Source organism: Oncorhynchus clarkii, chromosome 30, assembly GCF_045791955.1.
Source record: "Oncorhynchus clarkii lewisi isolate Uvic-CL-2024 chromosome 30, UVic_Ocla_1.0, whole genome shotgun sequence".
NCBI lineage: Eukaryota > Metazoa > Chordata > Actinopteri > Salmoniformes > Salmonidae > Oncorhynchus > Oncorhynchus clarkii.
In genome coordinates this window covers 36494592-36509564 of record NC_092176.1, presented here as the reverse complement: position 1 = coordinate 36509564, position 14973 = coordinate 36494592, and positions in this window count along the sequence as shown.

Genomic DNA, 14973 nt, shown 5'->3' with positions numbered 1-14973 from the left:
TGTTGCCCATAACTATAAGTAACAATCATTTATCATGGCATAATACATCAGATTACATCAACTGGAATGACACTCTCACTTATGGTTGCACAAAAAGAGCTGTTAGCAAACCACGCCCCAAAATATTCTAATGAGCCACAGCCCAGACATTTTAATTATCAAGAGGAACGCAGCCTTTTTTGAACTGCAAAGAACCACTGAAGGACTCAACAGGTTCTTTGGATCATATGGTTCCACATAGTCTAAGTGTGTACCTACCGCATGTGTTGTCATAAGTCATAACATTTTAACATTATACAATTCCAGTTAGTATGATAGAATAGAGTTAAAAGTGGCCTAATTATTATTTGTAATAAATATATATATATATATATAATTTAAATAGGCAAGTTAGTTAAGAACAAAATCCTTCTTACAAGGACGATCTACCCCAGCCGATGCTCGGGCAATTTTGCGCAGCCCTATCACAATAACTTCCAGATGTGACACAGCCTGGATTCAAACCAGGGACTGTAGTGACAGAGATACAGTACCTTAGACCACTGCTCCACTCAGGAGCCCATATTCCGTACATAGTGCACTACTTTAAACCAGAGCCATATGGGCACTGGTCAAAAGTAAATGCAGTACAGATGTAGGATCTTAATTTGATCACCCTGCTGCAGGATACTTTTCCTGCAACGCAGAACATTTAAAATGTGTAGTATATTCAAGTTCTAAAAAGGCTTCTGAAGTTTGTAATTTCCACTTTGAGATTTTAGACTTGTCTTTCCCTTTGCAAAAAAATATATTCACCCCTATAAAAATGTCCATTAATTATAATCCACATAACAAGTCAAATGTCCTGTTGCTACAGGATTATTTTCCTGCTGTAGCAAACTGACTCAAAGTAAGATACTACACCTGTACATAGGGAATAGGGTGCCATTGGGACAGACCTGTTTACTATACATGGAAGTCATATGCAGAGCTTCTATCCCTCTGGTATGGTGACTGACTATGTTAGCGTCTCTGGTGGTACAGAATCTCCACTGGGTCTCTGTGTTATGTATAATCAGATCTTGTCATGGCTTGCCAAGCATCTCTGCAGATATCTTACATCATTCATCAAAGGCTGTTTCTCAAATGCCACAGCAGACAGCACTTCAATGGGCAAGTCTGTTTCACATCACGTTATACTTGATAGATACCATGGTCTGTGTCCCAAATGCCAAACGCAGTATCACAGGTTATTGCGAAAATAGACACACATTTCTTACACATATGCCACCCTCTTCCCTGCATAGTGCACTTTGGGCACAGATCAAAACTAATACATCATATAGGGAAGCATTTCGCTACACTCGCATTAACATCTGCTAACCATGTGTATGTGACAAATAAAAAAAATTGAAAAAATTTGATTTGATTTGAATAGGGTGCAATTTAGGGACGCAGTCCATGTTGTTACCTATGCAACCTTCAACCAACCTAATTTACATCCTCATGTCGGTTTGATGAATTACATTTTTTTTTTTAAACAGCCCATTGGCCACAGCTGTTGACAGCTGATCTATGATAATTCTGGCCAGGACAGGATATGCATGATCTGTACACAAGTGTATATTTGCATATGCATGATTACATTGTTGTATATGAGTGATTTTGTGGGTTAACTAGGGGAAATATGATGTATTGCAATGTACTGCTGGTCATATATGAAGATCGTTAGAGTTAAAATACAGTGTCTGGTTAAGTCAGGAATGTCTCCCTTTTCACTGTATATGGCAGTGTAATACATTTGGCCAAAGCCTCCCTATTCCCTAAATAGTGCCTAGAATAGCTGGAGTTGCATACTAGCAAACTGACATAGTTACTATTCCATGGTTCCTTAACAGAGCCACAGATGGGGATCTCACCTAGTACTGCCCAGATTCTCCCTGAGGGAACACACACACACACACACACACACACACACACACACACACACACACACACACAGCAGCCTCACACCTACTGTGTCCTGGCCATAGGGCAGAGGAACGGCAAGTTCCAAACAACAACAACAACAAACAACAACAACAACAGCAACAACAGCAAACAACAACATAAGCAACAATCAAATGGACAAGAGCAGACAATTTTCCCCTCCATGAAAAGCCTCAGCGGAGTCAACTCGTGTGTGTGTGTGTGTGTGTGTGTGTGTGTGTGTGTGTGCGTGCGTGCGTGCGTGCGCGCGCGTGCGTGCGTGAGCGCGTGTGTGTGTGTGTCCCCTCGTCTGACCTCTAATAGCTGTGAGCTGTGCAGCGGGACCAGGAGTAAATATTGTGTTGCTAATGCCACATCGCTCATGGAAATGACAGATAATTACACAATTAATCCTTCTGCGTTTTATAGACCGTAATCAAGTAGCGTTTCATAGAAATGCGTTAGTACCTAGCCATAGCAAATTATGCTTAAATGCTACTGCATACACAATATAACGGTATAAAACCTTTAGAGGTGAAAATACAGAGATAGAGATTACCGGCCACACCTTGACTCCTCACACACTATGACTCCTGGGGACTGTGATGAGGGGTATTAATAGGTCAATTCTGGTAAGGGATCAGCCTTGGAAGCCTCTAATACAATAATGTGTGACTGGAAAATGCTGGATTCAGAGAGTTCAGGTAGATATTAGACTTTTTGTGCTGTGACGCATGAATGAATGTGCACAGTCTGATAGACTGCAGACCTGCGGTTGCATCATATATAGCATGTGGATGATTACGTTGAGGAGTTGGGTGTGAGAGTGTGAGTGAGGAGTTGGGTGTGAGAGTGTGAGTGGGGAGATGGGGTGTGTGAGTGGGGAGATGGGGTGTGTGAGTGGGGAGATGGGTGTGAGAGTGAGAGTGGGGAGTTGGGTGTGTGAGTGGGGAGTTGGGTGTGTGAGTAGGGAGTTGGGTGTGTGACTGTGGAGTTGGGAGTTGGTGTGTGAGTGGGATGTTGGGTGATGGGTGTGAGAGTGGGGAGTTGGGTGTGTGAGTGGGGAGTGGGGAGTTGGGTGTGTGAGTGGGGAGATGGGTGTGTGATTGGGGAGTTGGGTGTGAGAGTGGGGAGTTGGGTGTGTGAGTGGGGAGTTGGGTGTGAGAGTGGGGAGTTGGGTGTGTGAGTGGGGAGTTGGGAGTTGGGTGTGTGATTGGGGAGTTGGGTGTGAGAGTGGGGAGTTGGGTGTGTGAGTGGGGAGTTGGGTGTGAGAGTGGGGAGTTGGGTGTGTGAGTGGGGAGTTGGGAGTTGGGTGTGTGATTGGTGAGTTGGGTGTGTGAGTGGGGAGTTGGGTGTGAGAGTGGGGAGATGGTTGTGAGAGTGGGGAGTTGGGTGTGTGAGGGGGAGATGGGTGTGAGAGTGGGGAGTTGGGTGTGAGAGTGCGAGTGAGGAGATGGGTGTGAGAGTGGGGAGATGGGTGTGAGAGTGGGGAGATGGGTGTGAGAGTGGGGAGATGGGTGTGAGAGTGGGGAGTTGGGTGTGAGAGTGGGGAGATGGGTGTGAGAGTGGAGAGTTGGGTGTGTGAGTGGGGAGTTGGGAGTTGGGTGTGTGAGTGGGGAGATGGGTGTGTGATTGGGGAGATGGGTGTGTGATTGGGGAGATGGGTGTGAGAGTGGGGAGTTGGGTGTGAGAGTGGGGAGATGGATGTGAGAGTGGGGAGATGGGTGTGAGAGTGAGGAGTTGGTTGTGTGAGTGGGGAGTTGACAGGTTGTTCGTTCATCACAGTGAGGCATGTCGCAGACATCTCCCTCCGCAGATCTGACTCTGGCTTGAGATGCCCCTTACACTCCCTCACACACATACACACACACACCCACACAAACGCTTACTAAGGACACTTGTAAGCGGTGCTTTATCACACCCTGCTCGTGATAGCACAGCCGGGGGCCACTGCCAACAGCTACAGCTGAAAAGATGGACAGACTGGTCATCAGGGGGTCTTGCCCATCCCTATGTAGCCGTGAGATGTTGCCAACAGTTTTTCAGTGAAGTCCGCTATTGGTTCCTTGATTTGTCGCTAGAAGTGACATTTTGCTGTTGCACCAATTTGCCTTGCACAGCTGCACACCCACACACACACCCCCACCCACAAACCCCCCCCCCCCCCACATACTCACCCCCACCCACAACCCCACCCACCCACACACACACACACACACACCCCCCCCACACACACACACACACACACTCCCACCCAAACACACACCCCCACACCCCCCCACACACACACCCCCACCCACACACACACCCCCACACACACACCCCCCCCCCCCCCCCCCACACCCCCCCCCACACACACACCCCCCCACACACACACACACCCCTACACACACACACAAACACACCCTGTCCCCGACGTCCCACCATATCCCTGTTGATGGATGATGTCATTAGCAGTTCATCTCTCCTAGCTGCCTTTCCTTTCTTCTGCCTCACTGGATACAAGACAACATCACCTACATTTAAACTCTTGTTTTTAGAAACTACACAATATATACAAAAGTATGTGGACACCCCTTCAAATTATTGGATTTGTCGATTGCTGACAGGTATATAAAATCAAGCACATAGCCATGCAATCTTCATAGACAAACACTGGTAGTAGAATGGAAGAGCTCAGTGGCTTTCAACATGGCACCGTCATGGGATGCCACCTTACCAACAAGTCAGTTGGTAAAATTTCTGCCCTGCTAAAGCTACCCCGGTCAACTGTAAGTTATGTTATTGTGAAGTGGAAATGTCTAGGAGCAACAACGGCTCAGCCGCAAGGTGGTAAGCCACACAAGATCACAGAACGAGACCACCGAGTGCTGAAGCGTGTAGCACGTAAAAATTGCCCGTCCTCAGTTGCAACACTTACTACCGAGTTCCAAACTCCCTCTGGAAGCAACTTTAGCACAAGACATGTTCGTAGGGAGCTTCATGAAATGGGTTTACGTGGCCGAGTAGCCGCACACAAGACTAAGATCATCATGCGTAATGCCAAGCGTCGGCTGGAGTGGTGTAAAGCTCGCCGCCATTGGACTCTTGAGTGATCAATCACGCTTCACCATCTGGCATTCTGACGGACAAATCTGGGTTGGGGCAGATGCCAGGAGAACGCTACCTGCCCCAATGCATAATGCCAACTGTAAAGTTTGGTGGAGGAGGAGGAACAATTGTCTGGAGCTGTTTTTCATGCTTCGGGCAAGGCTCCTTAGTTCCAGTGAAGGGAAACCTTAACGCTACAGCACACAATGACATTCTAGGCGATTATGTGCTTCCAACTTTGTGGCAACAGTTTGGGGAAGGCCTTTTCCTGTCTCAGCATGAAAATGCCCCCGTGCACAAAGTGTGGTCCATAGAGAAATGGTTTGTTGAAATCGGTGTGGTAGAACTTGGCTGGCCTGCAAAGAGCCCTTGACCTCAACCTTATCGAACACCTTTTGGATGAATTGGAACGCCGACTGCAAGCCAGAACTCATCGCCCAGCATCAATGCCAGACCTCACTAATGCTCTTGTTGCTGAATGGAAGCAAATGCCGGCACAGATTTTCCAACATCTAGAGGAAAGCCTTCTTAGAAGAGTGGAGTCTGTTACAGCAGTAAAGGAGGGACCAACTCAGTATTAATGCCCATGATTTTGGAATAAGATGTTTGACAAGCAGGTGTCCACATACTTTTGGTCATGTAGTGTATGTTATGTGCGTAATTGTTCCTCAGGCATTCGCTATACTCAAATTGGTATTGCTTCACGGTACATCTACCTTATTGTCATGCATGGTGAGTTGAATGAAAAGTGTTAGCTATGTACAATATCAAAACGCAGAGATGTAACAAAAAGTATTTGTGTATTTTTTCCCACAATGATTTACAAGTATAGGTGGAGTATAACTGCTCAGTACAGCCTTCGTAAAAGTTGATCATACAACTGAGTCTTCACTAATACAATTAAAGTGATGCAACTCAATGAATAAATAGCAACTCCTCATGTTACATTAATGTATCAGATAATCATTAGATCCTATTGGTTCTGACACCACCTGACTAACACGATCCCAAAGACACAGAGAGAGAGAGAGAGAGATTTGTATAATATCTACCCCACTTGCTTTGGCAATGTTAACACATGTTTCCCATGCCAATAAAGCCCCTTGAATTGAATTGAGACAGAGAGACAGAGAGACAGAGAGAGAGAGAGAGAGAGAGAGAGAGAGAGAGAGAGAGAGAGAGAGAGAGAGAGAGAGAGAGAGAGAGAGAGAGAGAGAGAGAGAGAGAGAGAGAGAGAGAGAGAGAGAGAGAGAGAGAGAGAGAGAGAGACAGACAGACAGACAGACAGACAGACAGACAGACAGACAGACAGACAGACAGACAGACAGACAGACAGACGAGAGGACTAAGGTTGCAGCAATTCAAGTAAATAAGCCTCCTCTCTATTTTAATGTTGTCAGTTTTAATATAAACTCTACCTCCTCCCTTCACTCTGCTCGCCAGGCAAACTGCATAGACCTGCCTAGCTGTCTTAACATCTGAGCATCCCCTCAATAACTATGATGAATGCAATGTCCACAGGAATAAACCACCCATTTAAAACTACCTCCCATGGTGCATTAGGTTCCAATATCCCGTTGCTTCTTATTAAAGCCCGGTGATTGGCTGTGATGGCCTCTGCTACCAGCTTAAAGCACAGTTGTAATCACCTTATAAACAATGCCTGGTCCACCATGTCTTATAGATACCCCACCCACCACGTCTCATAGATACCCTACCCACTATGTCTTATAGATACCCCACCCACAATGTCGCATAGATACCCCACCCACTATGTCGCATAGATACCCCACCCACTATGTCTCATAGATACCCCACGCACAATGTCTCATAGATACCCCACCCACAATGTCTCATAGATACCCCATCCACTATGTCTCATAGATACCCCACCCACAATGTCTCATAGATACCCCACCCACAATGTCTTATAAACTCAGCAACAACAAAACAATGTCCTCTCACTGTCGACTGCGTTTATTTTTAGCAAACCCAACATGTGTAAATATTTGCATGAACATAACAAGATTCAACAACTGAGACATAAACTGAACTGAACACAAACTGTTCCACAGACATGTGACTAACAGAAATTGAATAATGTGTCCCTGAAAAAAGGGGGGGAGTCAAATCAATAGTAACAGTCAGTATCTGGTGTGGCCACCAGCGGCATTAAGTACTGCAGTATATCTCCTCCTCATGGACTGCACCAGATTTGCCAGTTCTTGAAGTGAGATGTTACCCCACTCTTCCACCAAAGCACCTTTCTGGGGGGAATGGCCCTAGCCCTCATCCTCCGATCCAACAGGTGCACGACGTGTCAAATGGGATTGAGATCCAGGCTCTTTTCTGGCCATGGCAGAACACTGACATTCCTGCCTTGCAGGAAATCAGGCACAGAACGAGCAGTATGGCTGGTGGCATTGTCATGCTGGAGGGTCATGTCAGGATGAGCCTGCAGGAAGGGTATCGCATGAGGGAGGAGGATGTCTTCCCTGTAACGCACAACGTTGAGATTGCCTGCAATGACAACAAGCTCAGTCCGATGATGCTGTGAAACACCGCCCCAGACCATGACGGACCCTCCACCTCCAAATTGATCCCGTTACAGAGTACAGGCCTCGGTGTAACGCTCATTCCTTTGACGATAAACGCGAATCCGACCATCACCCCTGGTGAGACAAAACCACGACTCGTCAGTGAAGAGCACTTTTTGCCAGTCTTGTCTGGTCCGGCGACGGTGTGTTTGTGTCCATAGGCGATGTTGTTGCTGGTAATGTCTGGTGAGGACCTGCCTTACAACAGGCCTACAAGCCCTCAGTCCAGCCTCTCTCAGCCTATTGCAGACAGTCTGAGCACTGATGCAGGGATTGTGTGCTCCTGGTGTAACTCAGGCAGTTGTTGTTGCCATCCTGTACCTTTCCCGCAGGTGTGATGTTCGGATGTACCGATCCTGTGCAGGTGTTGTTACACGTGGTCTGCCACTGCGAGGATGATCAGCTGTCCGTCCTGTCTCCCTGTAGCGCTGTCTTTGGCGTCTCACAGTACAGACATTGCAATTTATTGCCCTGGCCACATCTGCAGTCCTCATGCCTCCTTGCAGCATTCCTAAGGCACATTCACACAGATGAGCCCTGGGCAACTTTCTTTTGGTGTTTTTCAGAGTCAGTAGAAAGACCTCTTTAGAGTCCTAAGCTTTTAGAACTTTGACCTTAATTGCCTACCGTCTGTAAGCTGTTATTGTCTTAACGACTGTTCCCCAGGTGCATGTTCATTAATTGTTTAGGGTTCATTGAAGTATGGGAAACAGTGTTTAAACCCTTTCCAATGAGGATCTGTGAAGTTATTTGGATTTTTACGAATTATCTCTGAAAGACAGGGTCCTGAAAAAGGGACATTTATTTTATTACTGAGTTTAGATACGCTACCCACTATGTCTTCTAGATAACCCCACCCACTATGTCTTGTAGATAACCCCACCCACTATGTCTTGTAGATAACCCCATCCACTATGTCTTGTAGATAACCCCATCCACTATGTCTTGTAGATAACCCCACCCACTATGTCTTGTAGATAACCCCACCCACTATGTCTTCTAGATAACCCCACCCACTATGTTTTATAGATACCCCACCCACTATGTTTTATAGATAACCCCACCCACTATGTCTTGTAGATAACCCCACCCACTATGTCTTGTAGATACCCCACCCACTATGTCTTGTAAATAATCCCACCCACTATGTTTTATAGATAACCCCACCCACTATTATTTGTAGATACCCCACCCACTATGTCTTGTAGATAACCCCACCCACTATGTCTTGTAGATAATCCCACCCACTATGTCTTGTAGATAACCCCACCCACTATGTCTTGCAGATAACCCCATCCACTATGTCTTGTAGATAACCCCACCCACTATGTCTTGTAGATAACCCCACCCACTGTGTTTTATAGATACCCCACCCACTATGTCTTGTAGATAACCCCACCCACTATGTCTTGTAGATAACCCCACCCACTATGTCTTATAGATAACCCCATCCACTATGTCTTGTAGATAACCCACCCACTATGTTTTATAGATACCCCACCCACTATGTTTTAGTTCAGATGCATTTATTAGGGAATAGGGAGAGAAGCCATGTGCAGAGGAAGACAAAAGAAAGATGGGGTCTCCCTGCCTGTGTGTTATCTAAACAGCATATGGAGCATTCACTCTATAGCCTGAAGATGTGGCTGGATCTGGGAGAGTAACACGGGGGAACATGTCATAGATAGTGAAATCCCACAGAGGCTGTTTAAAGCAAACTGGACAATGTGTGTCTGTATCTTTCATCTACTGATCTGAGGCTTTGAACATGTGTTTTAGAGGCATGAGAGCAGAGAACTGGGGGTGGTGGAATACACTCTCTGTGTCACTGATCGCTTTGGAATATACTCTCTGTGTCACTGATCACTGTGGAATATACTCTCTGTGTCACTGATCACTGTGGAATATACTCTCTGTGTCACTGATCACTGTGGAATATACTCTCTGTGTCACTGATCGCTTTGGAATATACTCTCTGCGTCACTGATCACTGTGGAATATACTCTCTGTGTCACTGATCGCTTTGGAATATACTCTCTGCGTCACTGATCACTGTGGAATATACTCTCTGTGTCACTGATCACTGTGGAATATACTCTCTGTGTCACTGATCGCTGTGGAATATACTCTCTGTGTCACTGATAACTGTGGAATATACTCTCTGTGTCACTGATCGCTGTGGAATATACTCTCTGTGTCACTGATAACTGTGGAATATACTCTCTGTGTCACTGATCGCTGTGGAATATACTCTCTGTGTCACACACACACACACACACACATACAGGCGTGGCCAAAAGTTTTGAGAATGACACAAATATACATTTTCACAAAGTTTGCTGCTTCGGTGTCTAGATATTTCTGTCAGATGTTACTATGGAGTACTGAAGTCTAATTACAAACATTTCATAATTGTCAAAGTCTTTAATTGACAATTACATGAAGTTGATGCAGAGTCAATATTTGCAGTGCTGACCCTTCTTTTTTAAGACCTCTGCAATCCGCCCTGGCATGCTGTCAATTAACTTCTGGGCCACATCCTGACTGATGGCAGCCCATTCTTGCATAATCAATGCTTGGAGTTTGTCAGAATTTGTGGGGTTTTGTTTGTCCACCCAGCTCTTGAGGATTGACCACAAGTTCTCAATGGGATTAAGGTCTGGTGAGTTTTCTGGCCACTGACCCAAAATATCGATGTTTTGATCCCCGAGCCATTTAGTTATCACTTTTGCCTTATGGCAAGGTGCTCTATCATGCTGGAAAAGGCCTTGTTCGTCACCAATCTGTTCCTGGATGGTTGGGAGAAGTTGCTCTCGAAGGATGTGTTGGTACCATTCTTTATTCATGGCTGTGTTCTTAGGCAAAATTGTGAGTGAGCCCACTCCCTTGGCTGAGAAGCAACCTCACACTTGAATGGTCTCAGGATGCTTTACTGTTGGCATGACACAGGACTGATGGTAGCACTCACCTTGTCTTCTCCCGACAAGCTTTTTTGCAGATGCCCCAAACAATTGGAAAGGGGACTCATCAGAGAAAATGACTTTACCCCAGTCCTCAGCAGTCCAATCCCTGTACCCTTTGCATAATATCAGTCGGTCCCTAATGTTTTTCCTGGAGAGAAGTGGCTTCTTTTCTGCCCTTCTTGACACCAGGCCATCCTCCAAAAGTCTTTGCCTCACTGTGCGTGCAGATGCACTCACACCTGCCTGCTGCCATTCCTGAGCAACCAGTACGGTGGTGCCCCGATCCCGCAGCTGAATCAAGTTTAGGAGACGGTCCTGGCGCCTGAAGCCTTCTTCACAACAATTGAACCGCTCTCCTTGAAGTTCTTGATGATCCGATAAATGGCTGATTACTGGCAGCAATATCCTTGCCTGTGAAGCTCTTTTTTTGCAAAGCAATGATGACGGCACGTGTTTCCTTGCAGGTAACCATGGTTGACAGAGGAAGAACAATGATTCCAAGCACCACCCTCCTTTTGAAGCGTCCAGTCTGTTTTCAAACTCAATCAGCTTGACAGAGTGATCTCCAGCCTTGTCCTCGTCAACACTCACACCTGTGTTAACGAGAGAATCACTGACATGATGTCAGCTGATCCTTTTGTGACAGGGCTTAAATGCAGTGGAAATGTTTTTTGGGAATTCAGTTCATTTGCATGGCAAAGACGGACTTTGCAATTAATTTAAATTCATCTGATCACTCTTCATAACATTCTGGAGTCTATGCAAATTGCCATCATACAAACTGCGGCAGCAGAATTTGTGTCATTCTCAAAACTTTTGGCCACAACTGTACACACACACACACTTACACATACACACACACACACACTTACACATACACATTCACATACATAAACGCACACACACACACACATACTCACAAACACATTCACTTACGTACACATTCACACACACACACACACACACACACACACACACACACACACACACACACACACACACACACACACACACACACACACACACACACACACACACACACACACAGACAGACGCAGAGACACACACACACACACACACACACACACATGCACACACCACCGCCAGTAAAAAAGAAAAAATATCAATCACATACAGGGTTCAATTGAGTTCAATGGAAGAAAAGGAGATGGGTAAAACTGTCTGATCTCTCTGAGCAGTCACAAGAGATGGGATGAGAAAAGAGAGAAAGAGAGAGAGAGAGAGAGAGAGAGAGAGAGAGAGAGAGAGAGAGAGAGAGAGAGAGAGAGAGAGAAAGGACAATGTCAGTTTAATTCAATAAGAGAAAAGCTGCGAAATGGAAAGTTGAAAATAAAGAGACGGGGTGGCCAGAAACGTCACGTTTGCAAAAGATTTGGTGAAGTGCTAAAAGTGGAAGATAGCATGTGTGATGATTGTTTGGCGCTGTACAAATTCAACAGTCACAAGAAGCTGACATCAAATCAACTGTAGCCTTCTGTTCAGACGGGCTAAATGCAAACTGAAATCTGGACACTGACTGTAGGTCTCGACCCTCTCACATAGGCCTTAATATTATCTTCTGCAGCATTAAGCATTTCTTGCAGTAAAATTATACTGGACTGGGAAACATGAGTGGAGAAATATGATTTATTTAATTTAAGTATCTTGAGAGAATGCAAATGTGCAGTTAGATACCTGCTCAGAGGCTGGTTCCTCTCTTATGTTTCTTCCTAAGTTACTGCCTATCAGTGGAGTTTCTCCTATCACATTTCTTCCACATCTGCATTGCTTGCTCTCTGGAGTTTAAGTCTGGGTTTCTGTATAGCACTTTGTGATATCTGCTGATGTAAAAAGGGCTTTAGAAATACATATGATTGATTGACTGATTGATTGTAGAGGTACTATCTTTCTCAGCATCATAAAAGCTGATATTATTTCAACCACATACAATATGCATCCAAGCCAAACTGAAATCTTATCAGAAACACGTTGGCTCGTTTTCACAGATTTCTATTTCCTTACAACTGGTCAATCTGATGTCATTTGAGAATTTTGCTTAAAGAATCCTCCACCCCCCTGTCAAAAAGTCATTCCACTGTCTCAGCAGCCTTCACATTAAACCACAGGTGTTTTGTTGTAAGACCTGTGTCTCCCATTGTTACAGAGAAGCTCAGCCCACACAGGAAGAGCAAGGTGATACGGCGGGGCAGGCCCAACCACCTCAAACACGCACTAACAATCCCCATGCTTGTATGGAATTCCTGGGAATACGGATAGCTTTCATTTTTATTATTCATGTCTGTTGGCACAGGAACAGATGCAGGTGCATTCAGTAAATCCCTAAATCCCTTTTGATGACACTGTCCATATCTTTATTTTCCTCCTTGCATGCAGGATCCTGTCTAGAGGTTAGCATAAGTTGCCTAGAAGAAGACGTTGGGGAATTGTAAACAACACCAATCACGGGGGACAATTCTTCCATAAAAACAATTCAACCTCTGCTAACAGCCTCTGGCCTGATCCCACAAGCAGAAACGGTTACTGGGACATATCACTGAATGACATAAATATCTATTGAATCAGCTTTGTGCTCCAATGGACAGTGTGTCAGTTTCTCAGGGCACAGCATCGCACTGACGAAACACGGACAACTCTGTCACAGCTGATATAAGATGCAAACACTAATAAACCCACTGAAAACTGCCCAACCGAACAAAAGAGGAGCTCTCCAGACAGCACACACAGGCATGCACATTCACACACACACGCACAAACGCTGCTTCGTCCTCAAATTAACCATCAAACAGGCAAAGCATCAATACAGGACCAAGATCGAATCCTACTACACTGGCTCTGACACTCTTCGGTTGTGGGAGAGCTCACAAACGATCAAATATGACAAAGGGAAACCCAGTTGCGAGCTGCCCAGTGACGCAAGCCTACCAGATAAGCTAAGTATGCTCGCTTCGAGGCAAGCAACACTGAACCATGCATGAGAGCACAAGTTGTTCTGGATGACTGTGGGATCAAGCTCTTCACAGCTTTGAACAGGTTAACAATCATGGCTGCAGCGGCAGACAGATTACCAGGACACATACTAAAAGCATGCGCTGACCAACTGGCAAGTGTCTTCACTGACATTTTCAACCTCTCCCTGACACAGTCTGCAATACCGACATGTTTCAAGCAGACCACAATATATAAATGACTATTGCCCTGTAGCACTCACATTTGTAGACATTAGATGCTATGAAAGGTTGGTCATGGCTCACATCAACGCCATCATCCAGGCACCTTGTACCCACTCCAATTTGCTTACTGCCCCAACAGATCTACAGATGGCACAATATCTATTGAACTCAACACTGCCCATTCCCACCAACACAGTTGTGAAGAGGGCATGACAACACATCTTCATCCACAGGAGGCTGAAAAGATTTGGCATGGGCCCTGAGATCCTCAAAAAGTTCTACAGATGCACCATTGAGAGCATCTTGACTTGCTGCATCACCTCAGGCCCCAAAAATGGTAAAAGTCTCCAGCCACCGAAGTCCTAGACTGTTCTCTCTACTACACGGCAAGCGCACGGCAAGCGGTACCGGAGCGCCCAGTCTGGGACCAAAACCTTCCTGAACAGCTTATACCCCCAAGCTGTAAGTGTGCTGAACAGTTAATTAAATAGCTACCTGGACTATGTACATTGATCCCCTTTTTAGTTGCACTGACATTCTTGCACTGGACTCTACCCACACACTCACTGGACTCTACGCACACACTCACTGGACTTTACCCATACACTCACTGGACTCTACCCACACACTCACTGGACTCTACCCACACACTCACTGGACTCTACCCACACACTCACTGGACTCTACCCACACACTCACTGGACTCTACCCACACACTCACTGGACTTTACCCATACACTCACTGGACTCTACTCACACACTCACTGGACTCTACCCACACACTCACTGGACTTTACCCATACACTCACTGGACTCTACGCACACACTCACTGGACTTTACCCATACACTCACTGGACTCTACCCACACACTCACTGGACTCTACGCACACACTCACTGGACTTTACCCATACACTCACTGGACTCTACCCACACACTCACTGGACTCTACCCACACACTCACTGGACACTACCCACACACTCACTGGACTCTACCCACACACTCACTGGACTCTACCCATACACTCACTGGACTCTACTCACACACTCACTGGACTTTACCCATACACTCACTGGACTCTACCCACACACTCACTGGACTCTACCCACACACTCACTGGACTCTACCCACACACTCACTGGACTTTACCCACACACTCACTGGACTCTACCCACACACTCACTG